Below are 17,695 nucleotides of genomic sequence, written 5' to 3' on the forward strand. Positions count from 1 at the left end.
GCGCCACGGCCGGGGTCGAACCCGTGTCTTTCGAGTCAGCAGCAGAGCACCGTTAACCACTTAGCCAAAGCGACGGCTGGACACACTGGCTGAAGCTCGGGAAAATGAAAATGGAGAAAACAACGACGCGCTTTGTATAATACTACGCGAGTTCGGTGCTGCATCAAACCTCAAGCTTAGCTGCTCGCTGCTGACCCTGAAAGCGGCTTGCAGCAGCTGTTTTGCCTTTTTTCTGGGGATAGATGCTTGGGATGTGGTCAGGGCTATTTTAACCTTAAAACAGACCCCTGCTTTAGAGTTACGTTCACACGAACACAGAATGTGGAATCTAAGCTTCTTGTACTGAGAACATGACAGAATGTGAGCGAAAAGGAGCGTTGCTTCTTGCACTGTTTACCGTGCGATCGAAAAGTAAAAATGCGAATTAAAAGACACACAATAACTGATCAGATTTCAATGCAGAAATACAATGCTAGCCGTGAAGCCGATCCGTCAACGAACTTGTCCCGCTCATCGGCCGCTACCAGTCGCTTTTGCTCCGCTGTGAGCACAGTAAACTTGTGGAATATTAAATCGTTTCCTTTTATTGCGAAAGCAATACTATACTTGCACTTTCCAGGGTGACCACCATCGTGCCGCGGCGGTGACCACCATTGACCTTCATTTGACCTTGATTGCATTAGATGGATTACATTGGATTACATTATATTGGATAGGACTAGACTGGACTGGATTGGATTGGATTGGATTTAGTGCATACTGCAGGCCCAGTGAAGGGCCCTGGCAGGAGGGGCACAATAAACACAATACAAAAAGCACAAAACAAAGTACAAGGCAAGTCAAAAACATCAATGAACGGCCTGTTCAATGGCATCAATGTCAACTGTTGATGATGATGGTAACTGATTCCACTCGGTAATGGTGCGGGGAAAAAAAGAAAATTTGAATATGTTAGTTCTGGCAAAGTAAGGCTTTAACGATTTAGTGTGCCTGTTTCTTGTTGACCTGGACGTTATCGGTTGGAGATACAAATCGGGAGCCATTGACAGTTTGTTATTTTTCAATAGAAAGAGAAATCTTAATCTTAGTATTCTACGCCGAGTTTCAAGGGACTGTATATTATGTTGAAGCAACAGAGCAGATGGTGAGTCAGTGGTGCGATATTTAGAAAATATAAACCGAACTGCTTTGCGCTGAATTCTTTCAAGGGCATTAATGTTAGTCTTTGTGTGAGGATCCCAAACAGTGCATGCATACTCAAGTTTTGGTCTAATCATGGTGTAATATGCCAATTGCTTAACGTTAGGGGGAGCTTGTTTTAACTTGTGCCTAAGAAAACAGAGATTGCGAAACGAAGAAGAGCATACGGTTTCAATATGTTTATTCCAACTAAGATTATTCGTTAGTGTTACTCCTAGGTACTTGTATTCTTTGACTTCTGAAAGGTGCCGAGTGGGAAGATTATATGAAAAGGAATGACTGTTTCTTTTATTAGTGATCTGCATAAATACTGTCTTGTCAGCGTTTAGTTCCATCCCCCATTTAACGCACCATTCACTAACATTCTGTAGGTTATGATTAAGTAAAATCTGGTCGCCTTGAACTTTAACTTCATTAAACAAAACACAATCGTCGGCAAACAACCTAATTTGAACAGGATGAGAGATGATGTCGGTAATGTCATTAATATAGACAAGAAACAGTAATGGCCCAAGGACACTGCCTTGCGGGACACCTGAAGTGACTGGAAGTTTGTTAGAACAATGACCATCTATACTAACATATTGAAATCGATTAGATAAATAAGCCGCAACCCAATTAACAATAAAAGAAGGAAGACCTATAGTTTCAAGTTTATGGATAAATTTATTGTGCGGAACTAAATCAAAAGCTTTCTTAAAATCTAAAAATATGACATCTATTTGGCCGGAATTGTCCAGAATTTGAGCGAAATTATGAATTACGGATGTAAGTTGGGTGACCGTAGAAAAGCCTTTGCGAAAACCATGCTGGAAAGCCGATAATTTGTTGTTGTCATCAAGAAATGTTTTAATGTAATTGGCTACGATATGTTCAAGAAGTTTGCAGCATGAAGAGGTCAACGATATGGGACGGTAATTATTAAACAATGCGGCATCACCTGCTTTGTGTATAGGAACGACACGGGCCACCCTCCAATCGGGTGGTAGACTTGAAGACAAAAGAGAAGCACGAAAAATGATAGCAATAAAGTGCGAAACCATCTCAGCATAACGATGTAAAAATGAATTAGGTATTTCGTCAGGCCCAGGAGTTGCTTTTGTTTTAAGATTCAAAAGCATTGCAAAAATACCAGGTTGAGATACGAGATCGTGCACAGGCTGGGAACAAGAATCACGAGTTGTGAAATTATTTGCAGGTTGGGAAAACACACTGTGAAAATATGAATTGAACTTGTCAGCAACATCTTTTTTGTTGGTGAGCAACGTGCCCTCATGCATCATCGCAGGCAGAGATTTTTTTTCTTTGCTTAAAAAATTCCAAAATTTCTGAGGAGCGTTACGAATAAAATTTGGCAAAATGTTTTGAAAGTAATGTCGCTTAGCAGTCGCAACAGCTTTGGTCAAAGAAGCCTGCTTCATTTGAATGATGTTGTGAGGAACACGGGCTCTTCTTAAGTGTTTAAGTTTTCTTTTGAGATGCAAGATTTCTCGCGTAATCCAGGGATTAGATTTTCCACTTTTTTTAGCTCTTGATGGAATAAATTGGTTGATACAATATGTGCATATGTCTTTAAACTTGGTCCAGAGATCAGATGTGTCAGTTCCGACAAAGGTGCTGAGACACAGATCTAAACAATCTAATACACTCTCATCCCTGGCACGCGAGAAATCTTTTACAAGCACGGTTTTGGACGGTACGGCACATTTATCAGCGACGAAATCGCAAGATTAGATTAGATTAGATTACATTAGATTAGAGTAGATTACATTGGATTGGATTGGATTGCATTAGATTGGATTGGATAGGAGTGGATTGGATTATATTGGAGTGAATTGGAATTGATTGGCGCGGATTCGATGGGATTGGATTGGATTGGATTGCATAACGGATGCATCACCACAAGTCTAACCACAAGCACCACCACTAGCTACACTACCAGCTGTACCATGGCGTAGGTACGGATATTGCTTTCGCAATTACCAGGATTAACCAAGCTAAGCCACAGCGAATTTTCTTCTGCCTTGTGGCTCAACGAACCGCACCACTTTTTATCGGCATGCCGCGAATCATGCTCAAAACATGCCAGCGAGGCACACTAAATGGAAATGGTTGCGCCTTTTTGTCTACACAACGAAAGTCACTGCTGACGCCAGTGCCGCCGCATCTCCGTGGCGTCATGGCCAGACGCTTGTCTATATTAGTCGGAGACCACGCAGGCGGCCTTTTCTTAAGCCTAATAAAGTTGTTTACATCCATCAAACTAAATATTGTTCTTGCATGCTCGCCACGGAGCGCTCTGTTAAGGTACGTTGCCTTTTCGAACAGCCCATTATAAATTTTCTGAGTAAATCTTCCGCAAATGTCTGTTGGCCGGGTTTTGGCTAACGGCTTCTGGTAACACGGCGGTGAGAGGACACACGCAGGAAACAGCCATAGAAACGACCCTCGGAAAAGGCTGCAGGAGGCCACACCTCTTACAGCAATAACGCGTGGAAGAGAACGCAGATGATGTCAGACGCACGCTCAACACTGACAGCCTATTACACGCTCTGTGATTACGCGAATTAATCACCAAGATATGACAATCGGGGGGTGCACGTGCGATGTTTGACGTAGCCAGCCTGTAAACTCCTGGAGACCACTAGACACAAATGTTGTGGCGCTGACGGTGTAGAAAGAGTGTTGAAAACTTTGTGGCGGTTTACAGTCGCGTACCGGTTGCACTAAATCAGTAATCCAACAGTCGAGCCACGTGCAAAACAATGCGGCCGTTAATAAAGCCAAAAATATGTTTAGAAAAATCGGCAACGCGATCTGTATGCCACCTTTATCGGCATCACAGAATGTCCTCGTCGGTGCGATGGCGGGGTGTCGACTGATCACCATATCAAGGGGGGGGGGATACGACACGGCTGCACCGTGTGGTGCTATGAAAAAAAGGAGCAGGTAATTATTCTGGTCGGTGAGTGCACAAAGATCATGTATTGACCATCTAGGCAGGTAGGTGGCTTTAAATACCTGATCTTTAACACCGCGATGGGCTCTAGTAACCCCGACAATATAGTGTGCCTTAAATAAATCCCAATTTTGCTGCAGCTCTGCTTGACTCCGTAGTTCCTTGCCTTATTACGCACTTTTTCCTTACCCAAACATCTGAATAACGCTTAGCACAAAGGCAGCAGAGTGCTGTGGGAAACGATATGAGAGGCCCGACGTTAAAGGGGCGCTGAGGACTGACTGAAGTTGGCCAGTATCTATAAAGTCGTCTTTAGCCCTAAAACGTCTGCTTCACTGAATGAGCGCGCTTTATAAGATCTAGAAAAGAGAAAAATCATGGAGCTGACACTTGAGCTCCGTCTTAGAAGTGTGACACGATAGGGTTAACGAATCAATTCGTATACATGCGGAAAATGTCATTCTCAACTTGACATTCATCGGTTCCTGGGAGTCCTCATACCACTCCTAACGCAATGGTGCAGCAGTTAAGGGACTTCGCTGCGATGGCAGATGCTGCCACCGGTAGGGCTTTCGAGGCCCAAACTGTTCTTCCCAAGCAACCTCTCGGGAAATCATTAACATACCCGCGGTACAGTCGCGGGTAAGAAAGATTAGCACACACGACGGAACACCGGAGCGCCGGAATGACAACGCGTGGCGCTACGGGTGGCGAAGAGGCTGATAACGAGAGTGCCGGGCCGTTCCCATTCTACAGTATTAGGGGGGTTCAGCGGACTGCCACGGACAGCAAAATTGCTGGCTAAAAGCAGCGCTATCATCTATTGTTCCCGCGAGTTCCTTTTGACAAACCATCGCGGACATAAAAAAAAGGTAATAAAAAGAGGCCATCTTTGCTTATGATAGCCGAGCCAAAATAAATGCCGCAAGCACAGTCACGTATGGTCGGCACTTCAACGCTCGGGCGGTGCACGCTTGATAAAGCTTACTTCATGCCGTCCCCCCCCCCCCCCCCCCTACGCTGCAAACATGGAAACGGCCCGTTAGGCAGGTCTGCGTACCGCAGCGCCGCGTGGTGAGATATACAAATTCTGATCCCCAATGATCTGTGCTAATATTTTTTGCTCGCGACGGTACTTATGTGGAGCGAGGAGTCCTCTTCTATCGGACTCATCTACTACCTGTCACCTGCCACAGTGCTCTGTTTGCTCTCTCCGTTGAGCAGACTGGATGACGCCATAAGGTCACATGACCTAGGTCCCAACCACGTTGCTTATCAGAAGGGTGGTCACCTGGGCCACCCAACGCCACTCTATTTTTCGCTCACAACGCCGACGACGCAGGATTTTATACACCACGGTAGTCTTAACGCTGTCGCTTTAAAATGAACAGTAGATATCGCCGTCACCAGCATTTTTTAGACACTTCGGGCCGATTTTTTATTTTTTTTTTGCTTACGAGGCCGTACCAGCGTCCCCTTTCAAATGATGATCGCAGAGTCGCTTTCCGTGAAACATCACGAATGTTCGTCCTCGCTTGGAAGTGCTAAAATTTCTGTCATTTAATAACCAGCCCATGAGGCTATACGATCGGTGGGTTATTCCGAACATATGGCGGTGGCTCTGACGGAGTCCCTGATACAGAGTATTTAGGGACAGGCCCATAAGCAGAAGAGCCAACCGGATGGGGCCGTCGCCATTAGACCTGTTGTCGCAACTTACCTTCTCAAGGTGGCGCATAATTTGAAGTAGGGGGGAGCAAACACGGCGTCAGAATGGTCCCTCCCCCCCCCCCCCCCCCCCCACCCCCCGTCCCTCAGATATTGACTAACATGTACTGTCGTGTGTCGGGTTATGAAAGGAAAAAAAGAACGGCTGCTGTCAGAAGCATGTTAAGCCGTACATCGAGTGCGCCACCGGCGTCAGTTATGAAATCCCCTTAACATGTGGGAAGGTTTACGCCAGCCATACCGGCTGATGCGTGAATGATCAGGCAGGAGAGCACAAGCGTTCTATAAAAACAATCTGAATTTACCCCTATCTGCCCTCTTCCGATCTTGTAATTTCGCACCAAAGTGTGAGCCAAAACTGGCACAAATAATAATTTTAGGCAGGAGCACTTAAGGCCACGCTCGCTGGAGAGTTACTCAAAGATTCTTTTATTTAAAGGCTGCGTTCGGCTTGGATATCACTGACACCTCGCTGTTCCTTTTTAGAGACGAAAGTCGTCTTCTAAGTCTGATTAGTAGGGCCCGGAAATTTAGGCACTAAAGAACCCCGAAATAGGCAGGCATCTAGGCTCTAAAAAATATTGAAATAGGTGCTATAAAGCAAAAATAGGCGCTTTGAATAATACTCTTTATTCATAAGTAAAAGATTTGTAAGTCAAGCACAGAGCGTACGGAGTCCTCAACTGAAGCAATAAAGCGCGTTCTCAGGTTTTCCAACTTGAAGCTCCTTCGGTTTTCGCTACGCATAGCGTTGTACTTTAAAAGGCTTCTCTTGACATCACATGAACTTAGTGGCGCGAACCTAAAACATTAGAGTCGATAAAGGCTTAGGCCTTCAGGTGATGTGGCCGTGTCGTCTCCGCGTAGAAAGTCTCTGATTTTGGAAATTGTTTCTAGGCATCTATTTTTTTCTACTAATTGTTGCATCTTTGTGGAAGCAGTAGCACCCTTTCCTTCCAGTCCCCGAAGTGCTGCTGGTACTTCTGCCACTACCTTCAACGATTCATCTATTGAGAGTCCAGCCTTTTCCAATTTTGTCATCCTTTCCGTCAATGTTGAGAAGTTTGTATTTATGTAGGTCAGATCTCTTTCCAAACTCGCCTCTTACTACACTTCGAGATAAACACTTCGTTACACTGCGTTCAAGTTACAATTCAAGAAAAACATTCGGCGAGACCCGAGCCTTTTCTGCGTGCATCGGCGCGCGCCTTTCACCAAAACGGCACCGAGGACCAAAGTGCCGGATCTAGGCATTAACAGGCAAAAAGTGCAGTTAAATAGGTAGTATTTCCTAAAAAATGACAAAAAGGCAGGCAAGTGCAAAAATCCCCCGTTTAGGCATTTATAGGCATGTTTAGGCAAAAGCCTAAATTTCCGGGCCCTACTGATTAGATATGGGTGTTCTAAACTGGGATTCATATGCGTTCCGACTGTGTGAAGGTGTTCGAAGGTGTTTACATCGCCAATTTTCACGCATGCGCAGAAAGTTCTCGTTCTTTCTTGTTTCGAAGAAATAAAAGCTGTCCTCGTCTTCTGTGTGCTCGTATTTTTAAGCGCTGTTGAAAGCTTCCTTTATTCAAAAAGCAAAACAATTGATTGATAAAAAGAGCTCAATTTCTGTGCCGTTTTCCTCGGGTAGAAAGAGGGCTCCACGCATTCCATTTGAAGTGAAGAGAAGAATGTGAAATCTGACGGGACAGGCAGACCGGCGAATATGTCACCGACGGTCTGTTCGAGTAGATTAGATTATTATTTATTTATTTATTTATTTATTTATTTACGGAAGACTGCTGGCTTTATTGCAAAGCCTTAAGCAGGAGTGGGTGTAAAATACACTTTGACAAAAAGAAAAACCTCCTTGAGGCACACGCAACTCAGCACACAATACCGAAAAAAATGAACGACGAAAAGAAACAACATTACACAATATTAGACGAATCTCGCGTCAAAATGAGCACTGGGGGAAAGAAAGAAAAAAAAGGAAATGTTGAATGCTGCAAAATTGTTACAAATTCCTAAGCGACGCCGTAAACGACTCCACAGTAGAAGCCTCTACAATATTCGCTTTGAGGACATTCCATTCCCGCACAGTACGGGGGAAGAAAGAATTCTTGTATGTTTCAGTGTGGCATGAGTATTCCTTCACTTTTAAAGAATGGTAGGATCGTGTCGAACGACCCGGGACGAGCTCAATGTACTTGCTGCTGTTAATTCCTAATTTGTTGTGAACAATCATGAACATATATTTAAGCCTCTCGCGGTATCTCCTGAGCTGCAAAGACTCCAAATTTGCTTTCTCAAGTAGCATGGTAGGGGACGTCTGCCAGCTGTATGACTTACAAATAAATCGCACTGACTTTCTTTGAATACTTTCGAGATATTATTCGAGATATATTTCGAATTAGAATTTTCGTCTGGGCCAGCGGGTTCATTTCTTCAGCGGTACGTACTTCAGTACGAAAGACAAGGTCAAACGAAGCTGCATCGTTTCAGGGAGGGGGGGGGGGGGGGGGGGGGGGGGGCTCGTTTTCCAAATATAAATGATTTATTCTCCATGGTGTTTTCCTTTCGTGGCAGTAGCCATAATTATCTGCAGCAAAGGTCCAGAAGCGTGAAGTACTTTTAAAAGGGCGGGAAACGGACTCCACAAGAGGCGGCTATGTAAAGGCGGTTATTTTCACGGAACACAATACAGCCATCAGAAATAAAACAAGAATAATCAAATTTTGGTAAGAAAAATAAAAGAAACGTTGGCAATAGCGGCTTCCGCTTTCTGAATTTTAAAATTCCGCTTTGTGAAAGAGAGACAAATCGAGCGAAAACAGCACGGTCGACGCCTGTCTATCTGGAAAGCCTCTGCTGTCTGTCTCGGTTTCTGATCTTTCTATTTTAAAGCGCAGGCTTTGCTTTCCATGCATGGAGCGCCGCCAGAGTTTTTTGTTAGTTTATGGGTGGATACGTGCATAGGAGTCTTTTCAGACAGTACGTGTGCTCTTTCAACTGCGTGTTTCTGCGACATCCTGTCTGTGGGATTTACGAAATCTCGCACGAAAAGGTATGTACACGAAATTTCTCTTGCATGAGGGTAAATTTTTTTTCCGAATTCTTCATGTCGCATTCAGACTGAGTATACTAACGTGACTTTCTAAAGCAATTAAACTCAGAGCATTCCAGAAGACAGGATGGGTGATATACTTAGTAAACAAAGTCAAGCGCCTAGCATACTTAGCAATAACAATCAATCGATCAGTTTTTTTTGTTTTATTTTGAGGGGGGGGGGGAGGAACAGGGCGAGGCTTTTGGAGGAAAAAATGTGACCGGGAGAAATAAAATAAAACGGAATGTTGAGTCAGTTGATAATTATTTTCCATGGTTCCAGCGCAAACAAACGAAGACTCATCTTTCTCAGAATTCGACTGTTTGCTCTCGAGCCGTGCAGTGAGAGAAAAATACACCCCAAATAAAATACATGCAGATGCATAAGAATGGAAACCACGAACAGAAGAAATACAGGAAGGAACTTACGTCACGCAGCTAGAGACATTGATTGGCAGTTCGCATTATCAGGCGAAAGAAATTCAGAAATCATAGTAGCGATAAAAAAGTAAATGAGCGACGAAGAAAATGACCCAGTATATACAAGCACAACAAAGAATTTGCTACAGGAGCGAACAGCAAATAGAAGTAACAACAGAGTACAAAAACTAGGGTTTCAGACGCGGCCCATTTGAATCGAGTAAGTCGGTGCGGAGGTTAAGAAATTGATGGAAACAGTAAAACAAGAATCGTTTCCAGAGGTTCAGAGATTAGAACGCGGTGATCTAAGTACAAATGTTATGTGTGCTGTTGCCAGAATGACGGACCTTATCTGTTGTATGATGTGGTTGCATGGAGGCAGATTTCAGCCACCACATCCGGACATGCTATAAAGCCATGTAGTATAACCTACAAGAAAAGGATAAGCTTGGTGTGCGCGAACCTCGTGCTCAGGACAGACGGGGATTAAAAGTGGGTGACTGATATGTAGGGTCATCAAAGGTGCCGGCATCTCGACAAAACTGCCTTTGCACGGTATCCATCAGTTCTGCGTTCGATCGACCTGACTGCTTCGCATCGATATCTCAATCGACGGCACGCCTGCCTGCTACTCATTAGGAGACCAGTGGTGTTGGCTGAGATTCAGCCGTACAGTTGGCTCTTTTTCTGTCTTTCTGTGTCTTTGCAACACGACGTAAGGCCAGAGTTTGTGTGACCTACTCAGTAATATTGGGGAAGTAGCTACGGAGTGCTTTGCATTCAAAAGTTGAGAGGTTCAGGCTGTTCTTAGCTACTGGTCGTTTTAGCTTTGAAAAAGTTCTGCCGGCAATTGCTCTACCTTAGTGACACTTAGAAGTTAACATCGGTAACTTCTAGCGCAGACGTCGCCATGCGCACTACCCCACAACGTTCATCAAGTGCAGCTGCCTGAATGAAGCTGCCCAAGTGTTACTTTCAATGTGTTACTTGTCTAGATTCTGGTCTATGCCAAATTTCCGTCTCGTATAAGGTCTTAAGCGTCAGTGAAAAGATGCAGCGATGGCGCAGAGGTGGAGAATGCGCCTTGCCTTCAAGAGGAATGGCGGGCGAATCCCAGTGATGCGCAATTCGCCACCGGGTTTAAACGGAAATTCCGCGTGGAGATGGAACAGCATAACCAGGCCTGGGATGCGTCCTGATATCGGTGACCAGAGCCGACAACGCCGTCCCTCACCAGAACAGGATTTGGCCACCCTGGTGCAATAGTCACCCAGTAAAAAAAAAAACACGGCACAGTCGGCCCCAAAATACCTCAAAATATTTTGTGGTGCTGTCGTTACGACTGACTTTTCTATGGTATTGCGAAGTTTGTTCAGGGGACTGCACAGTACTACAGAAAATCCTGTTGTAACTGGAAGAATGTGTGTCGTTAGATCCCAGAAAACAGCACGAAAATTTCCTGGGACAACAGAAAATTTTTTGTTGTGTTTTTCGATAGGGTGGCCACAATCTTTTATTTGAAGACAACAATTAACCCACGTCCATGAGCCTCCAGCGGCTACCTACTCCTACAGCACACTTTTGGGCTTTTGCTGCACATATTTATGGCTACTGTCACGACAGGCAAAAACATTGGGGAAGTTATTCAAACATTTTTATTTGTAAAGCCTGACCGTTCTGTAATAAATTTACTTCGTTTGTCCCTGTCTTCCAGGCTCAAGTACGTAGCGCTGAAGAAATGACCAGCTAGCCCAAACGAAACTATTAATCTAATTCATTGTATGGACCTTTAATTACGTGCTCTCCGGTCTGCCTGTCCCGCCAAATTTCACATCTTTCTGTTGACTTCAACAAGGATGTTCGCTGCCCTCTTTCTAAGAGATGAAAACTTCACTAAATTTTTGTGCGTTATAGAGTGCAGTCAATTTTCTTCTTTTTTTTTGCTGAGGTGCCGTTTGTTCGGTGTGACAAAAAAAGCGTGAATGCTAATATACAATAAAAATATACTGTAAAATGTTGTTGTGTTGTGTTGGGTTTAGTGGCGCATAAGCATCTAAGGCTATCATGCGCCAAGCTCAAGGTGTATTATACTGTAAAAATAAAGTACCATATTTTTCTGTATCTGTAATTCGTGATGCTTGGCCTAAAGCGACTCCATGATCATTAACTGAAAGTGAACGGTCGTACGTCCTCCCCATCGATATTCGCAACTAGAAAAAAATCAGTGCGATTGAATCGTAGTTTGCTTGCGAAAAATGCCGAAGGAGGCAATATCGATATTTAATTTTTTTTTCTCCTTACTATGGCTTCTGAAAGCTGCTCTTTCAGTGAAGCAGTCTTTTTAGGGTTAGAACCGTATTCTGTTTATACTGGCGGACTTCAGCTAGTCTTCAGAGCCCCTTTAACGTTAGGCCTATCATTTTGTTTTCCACAGCACCCTCCTGTCGCGGCGCTAGGAGTTACTCAGGTTCCTTGGGTAGGAAAAGGGTGAGTGATGCGGCAAAATCTACTGAGGCAAGGAGAGTTGCAGGAGAATTTGGATGTATTTAAATCACAGTATATTGCCAGAGTTCGAGCCTGTCACGGTGTTAAAGAAAGAATCGGGTTTTCAAAACCACCGTGATTTAAGTAACATGAATGGCACCTACGTCAGTAAAAAATTCAGGGGGCACTTTGACTGTCTAAAGTGCGTAGAGGCGAAAGCGTTTTCCGAACCACTTTGACTGCTTCTGTGGCACTGGTGGCGTCACATATAATTGAGTACTAATTACTAAGTGATGACGAATCACTAATTAATGGTTAATTACTGATTAATACCTGAGTACTAATTAGCTGCTAATTAATGCGGCTAGAATTTCTTTGGAGGAGAAATTCTAGAGGCCCGTGTACTGTGCGATGTCAGTGCACGTTAAAGAACCCCAGGTGGTCGAAATTTCCGGAGCCCTCCACTACGGCGTCTCTCATAGCCTTAGTCGCTTTGGGACGTTAAACCCCATAAACCAAACTAAACTAAACCAAACCAAACCCATGCTTAAGCTCCGCCTTTAGGAGTGGAACGCGACAGCGTGTTGTAGCGCTGCCAGGGAGTCCGCGGAACGCCACCACCCGTTCGGCGCGATGCATTTCCATAACGCTTTTTGAGGAAAGGAAATGGCGCAGTAATTCTCTGTCATCTCGGTGGACACCGGAACCGCACCGTAGAGGAAGGGAGGAAGTGGGAGTGAAAGAAGACAAAGAGGGCCCGTAATGAAGGAAATGAAAATTGTATTTGAGGAAAGGAAATTAAGCAGTAACTGTCTCACATATCTCCGTGAACACCCGTCAAAATTCAGGGGGCACTTTTTTTACCTAAAGTGTGGTCACTGATGTGTGGTTAAGATGTTAAGCTTCGCCTCTAAGAGTGGAACGCGACAGCATCTTGCAACGCTGCCAGGGAGTCCACAGAACGCTATTGCCCATTCGGTTCTACGCCTCGCTCGTAGGTAAATTGGTTTTTGAGGAAAGGAAATGTATCTGTCTCTCATATCTGGGTGGACACAACCTCTCCGGAAGGGAAGGGAGGAGGCTGGGAGTGAGCGAAGACACCGTATTCACTAGACGCGCCTTTGTTCATTCCAAACCATCGAGCTGGCATGGCGGAGTGGATAGCATGCTCGTCTCGCACGCCGAAGACCGGGGTTCGATTCCCGAGCTCGACCAATTTCCAGCTCAGTTTTATTTATTTATATGGCCTGACTAGAAAAGTTAATTAGGCTAATTCGGTAATTAAGCAATTAACTAAGCTCAGTCCCACTTACTTGGAGCATCACTATACGATCGCTTCAATTGGTTGCATGGTTACTAGGCAAAGTACAATTGGCCCCGTTTTAAATTCGCGCACTGTGACGTCACGGCCGTTTCGACCAATTGAAAAGCGTGACATTTTCTGTCGACAACTGCTGCTTACAACGATGAGACATTAAAGGCTTTCGCCTTAATAAACAATACATTATCTCTGGGCACGGACGATCAGAACACCGGGTATTTTTTTTTCTTTTTGCACTGCACCAGCACCACTGCACCAACTGGTCGCGTGGTCATGGTGTCGGGCCATCTTTGCGTTCTTGTTTTCGGCAGCCTCTGTTTCTCACATGGCTCGACTGTTTTGGTACTGATTTAGTCGAGCTAGTGTGCAACTGTAAACCGCCACATAGTTGTCGTCACGCTTTCGACACCGTCAGTACCGGCACATCTCTGTTGTTTTGTCTTCTCGGAGTTTACGGACTCGTGCGTTCTTGTCTCTTGTTGTTTACGCAAGACTCGGCTATCGGACACGCTGGGAAGTGGCGTAGTCTTCGCTTGGACGGTAGTAGATGCACGCTTGCTCGACACTAGTGCAAAGTCCAGGCTTGCAGTGCTGTTCGATGTCTCGGCCAAAGGCCTAGACATAACAGTTGTGAAATTGCGCTCTCGTTGTTTTTCTGCCTTTGTGAGTCAGCAAGTGGCGGTGAGGAAATACACCGGAGCGTGCACGGGTCTGCCGACTGGCGTCAACGGGACCAAAATAACTGCGGCGTGAGGGTAAGAGAGTTAAATGAGGAAGAACAGTGAGTTCAAGACGAGAAGAAAAGATACGACGGCTGTTATTGTAATTGTGTGCGCTTAAGTGGCGAAGACTGCTCTTTACGTGCTAGTGTTCACTGCCCTTTTCAGTAGCCTCCAAGCTGTAGCCCATAGGTGAGTACTGGAATATTGTAACTTTAACTTGCTCTTCTTCTTAGGAATACTAGCAAGCGGGGCCGTGTGCAAGATTCCCTCTGGCCCAGTATTCTTCTGCTGGGCACTTATTTGCAGAGGTATTTCCTAACTAGGTTTGGTAGATCAGAATGCACTGCGAACTATTGTTTTGATCCCAAACCCTTAAACATTCTTTTAGTGCCCTTTTTACTTGCTTCTAAAACATCGTACTTGTTATGCGCATTAGCACGCCAGTTATCTGTTGCAACCAACGTATGAATTAGCTAGCTGAATAACATCGCACCCGGAGTTTGCTAAGCTGTTCTTCCTGAATTCTAAAATCCAATTTTTGTTTTGTATACAGCTTAAGAAATTGTTAAAAGAAAATAATTTAAGCGGCACAACTTCTGGTGATAACCAATTAAAAGTGTAAATATTGCCCTTTGCTTTCTTATGCTTGTTTACTTCCGCAATTTTCATATTTCAGGTCCCGCATCAATAAACCACTAAACTTTGCAAACGGGCTATTATAGGAGGAGATCTTGCAAACTCCAACACTTGTTCCTGTGCATGCGGGATATTTTAACTCCAGGACGCGGGGTTGGAAAAGGCTGCAGTATTCCTTATCACTTCTGTGAGCGCTAATTGGCAGTTTAGTAGTGCTTTCGTTGACTAAAGAGGTGTAAGAATTCGGACAGGGTCTATTGTTTTATTTTCTTCGTCTGAGTCGTGCCTTGGCAATGGTGGCCTCAGCGGACAGTTTTTTTTTTCTCGGAGTCTTTGTATGAACATGGACAGTGGTTGACAGAAACTGGTAAGTGAACTTTATGTATAAACTACATAAAGCGTGGGTTCCTTTAATGTTTTGCGCAAAGCCAGTGTAAATCACAAATTCGAAATGCATCACGCTCACTTTTAAAGACCGCTTGCGCTTTTGCACACATTCGGCTTTCTTATACTATGTCTCTTTTTGTTGTCTGAAAGGAGGAGAGAAAGTAGAATCACCCTTATGCAAGTAAAACTGGACACGGAATTGATCATCTCTTTTTGAAAACGACAGCGCACTCCGGAAAGCCGGGCAAGGAGAACGGGGAGGGCAAAATAAGCTCGTAGGTGTGCATCCTTACGCTTTTTTTTAGTTTGTTACTAATAATCTTCTCATGTGTACCTTTTTTTCAACATACCTTAACAGCTGATCTCCTCGTGTCCGCCTTGCCCCGTCGAATTTTGTCGTGTATTTGAACAGCCACTTCGGGATTCCACACCATAGGGCTCTTTAACCGGGGTGGCATTATCCGATTGTAGCTGTGGACATTATCAGAAAGCGACAGTTGTCTTTCGCGCATTGCTTTTCAAGAGAAGCCATTTACATTGGAATTGTGAAGTAAACTGCAGCTGCTACTTAATCTAGCCTAAGTCTATTACCAAAAGAGGAAGCTACATCTTTTGTTTTCGGATATCGACACGGTCCAGTGCACGTTTCTACAATATTTCACATGCGGCCCAAATCTATATATAACGCTGTGCTCAAAGTTGGTCGTCCTGGTTTGGGGAGAAGATTGTTTCATATAAAAATTTCAACTTCATTGCTCTCTAATAAATTTCGCCATGACGTGAACGCGAAGAGTGAATTTTGTGAGGCGTGACTAATTAGTTGTGGTTTCATAAAAAAATTCCAGATCACAGCGGTAACCACCCGCATTGAAGTAATGCGCAAGTAATGACGCCTGCTCATTTAGAATTGTTTTTTTTGTTTTAATTGGTTCCTTTTTACCCACTTCATTCATAAGTAATTCATTTTAATTCATCTCATTTTACAATTAATTTGTAATTAATCCACAACCAATTCACTTAATTTACCTTAATATACCATTAATTCACGTTTGAATCACATTAATTCACCTTGGTTAATGAATAAATCACCATTATTCACAATTAATGCACCTTAATTCACAATTAAGTCTCTCTACAATAATTATTTATTGATTGGATTTCGATTAACTGCACATTTTCTTTCCTTTCATCTCAATATATTCATTCCGGACTTTCAAATTTGGCGTCACGCGTTGGCTGAGCTTTCACTTCCGGTCGTGTGGCCCAACGTTTCGGCCTTTTCAAATTTGGCGCCGCCTTCACTCGGGCCCCGCCCATTCTTCGAACATATTCTGCTCTAATTAATTACCTATTCATGCGATTTCGATTTTTGTTTTGGCGCAGCATTTTCACGTCATCCTCTTTCGATTACAACCACTCGTTTGACGCTGCGTCTTCTGAATTGCCCACACCTGCTGCCGACATATTTTGCGGACACGACCCCGCCGACATAGCCTAGTAATGCTTTTCCATTAATACAAGCTTATAAATAATGCATGACCCCTGTGCCTACTTGGCCGTGTTCTAACGGCTCTCGTTGCTCGAACGCTCCTTTGGCAAAAGGCTTGGTACGGGGCGCCATGAAGCTATTGCTTTCGCGCTCGGCGTCGTGCCAGAGAGATTGCGAGGAGCGCGCAACCTCCGAGTGAGCGGAAAAGAAATATGCGCGCCGCTTCCTCCTTGTGTCTACACCGCGTGCAATCTGCGCTCAGTACGTGTAGCCCGCGGCGCTCCGCGGTCATGTCTCTCTCTGCGCTCAGTGCAGTCAGACGAGTTCCTTCACCGTCTCCGTCGACTTGACTTGATTTCGGCAGCGCCTGAAGTGACAGCGTTTGTTTGTCCGCCGAATCCTCAACTCGGGATTATCCATCTGGCAGGAATCTCTTTCACGGTGAGTGACATCAAGCGAATTTCATATTGAAGTGAATTTCAGCACTGCTCTCAAATAGTGCACGTAAACAGAGCATGTGTCGTTTTGTCGGCTCAGAGTTACTTCGAAGATATTTTTCGGGCAAGCATTTACGCCATCTACACATTTTAAATTCTAGAGGCCCGTGTACTCTCATAGACTGAGTCGCTTTGGGACGTTAAACCCCATAAAGCAAACCATCTCCTTTCGTATCAGTATGTTATAATCCACTGTGTTCCCATTCGCTAGCGTAGCGCGTAATGCCGCATTTTTTCTGCGACCGCTTCCAGATGTTCAGGGCGCGTAACCTTCGGTGGTATCCATGTTTGTGAATATTTATAGAATAGAACACTATAGAATTCAGTAAAAGACAATAGAAGTACCTGTGCATTGACTCCAAGCTAAATTTGCAGCAAAAAAAAATCGCTAATTGTGCTGAGTAAACGCCTATTATTATACAATATCAGTTCCCAAGGCTCCTCGTCAGAGGTGAACTATAAAATGGCGCTTCTGTACAAACCAGCATATATGATAGTTCAGATAAGGACAGTCATCGAAATCCCGCGCACATTGTTGTTTTTAACGAGTTATAGGCTAATTGAAAAAGTTCTCCGCTCAAACATATGCGCAATATTTTGCAAGAAATGTTGGAATCGACAAACATTGTACAGCACAAGTTGTTAATAACGGCCGTTCTGCAGCTTCGCGAGGTTGTATCTTCACAGCCATATAGGACGAACCAAAATATAAATGTGCAATAACGAATTGCTCTTAGTCAATAGCGCTGGTCTGCT

At 44.2% G+C, this 17,695-nt stretch overlaps 1 protein-coding gene across 5 annotated transcripts in view; it reads left to right on the top strand.

The window, feature by feature from the left end:
- Positions 1-13,910: 13,910 nt before the first annotated feature.
- LOC149360284 (luciferin 4-monooxygenase-like) overlaps positions 13,911-17,695 on the top strand; it is a 41,888-nt gene continuing 38,103 nt past the window's right edge. For 2 of the 5 annotated variants that reach the window (XM_089572236.1, XM_089572242.1), the window contains exon 1: positions 16,743-16,883. The gene's annotated coding sequence lies outside the window, so the exon portion shown is untranslated. Of the gene's footprint in view, positions 14,120-16,742; positions 16,884-17,695 lie in introns of those variants that run through there. The other 3 variants (XM_089572238.1, XM_089572239.1, XM_089572240.1) reach the window with 3 other exon arrangements.

The sequence above is a fragment of the Amblyomma mixtum genome, chromosome 2, assembly GCF_055824585.1.
Source record: "Amblyomma mixtum isolate Tamu chromosome 2, ASM5582458v1, whole genome shotgun sequence".
Classification (NCBI taxonomy): Eukaryota; Metazoa; Arthropoda; class Arachnida; order Ixodida; family Ixodidae; genus Amblyomma; species Amblyomma mixtum.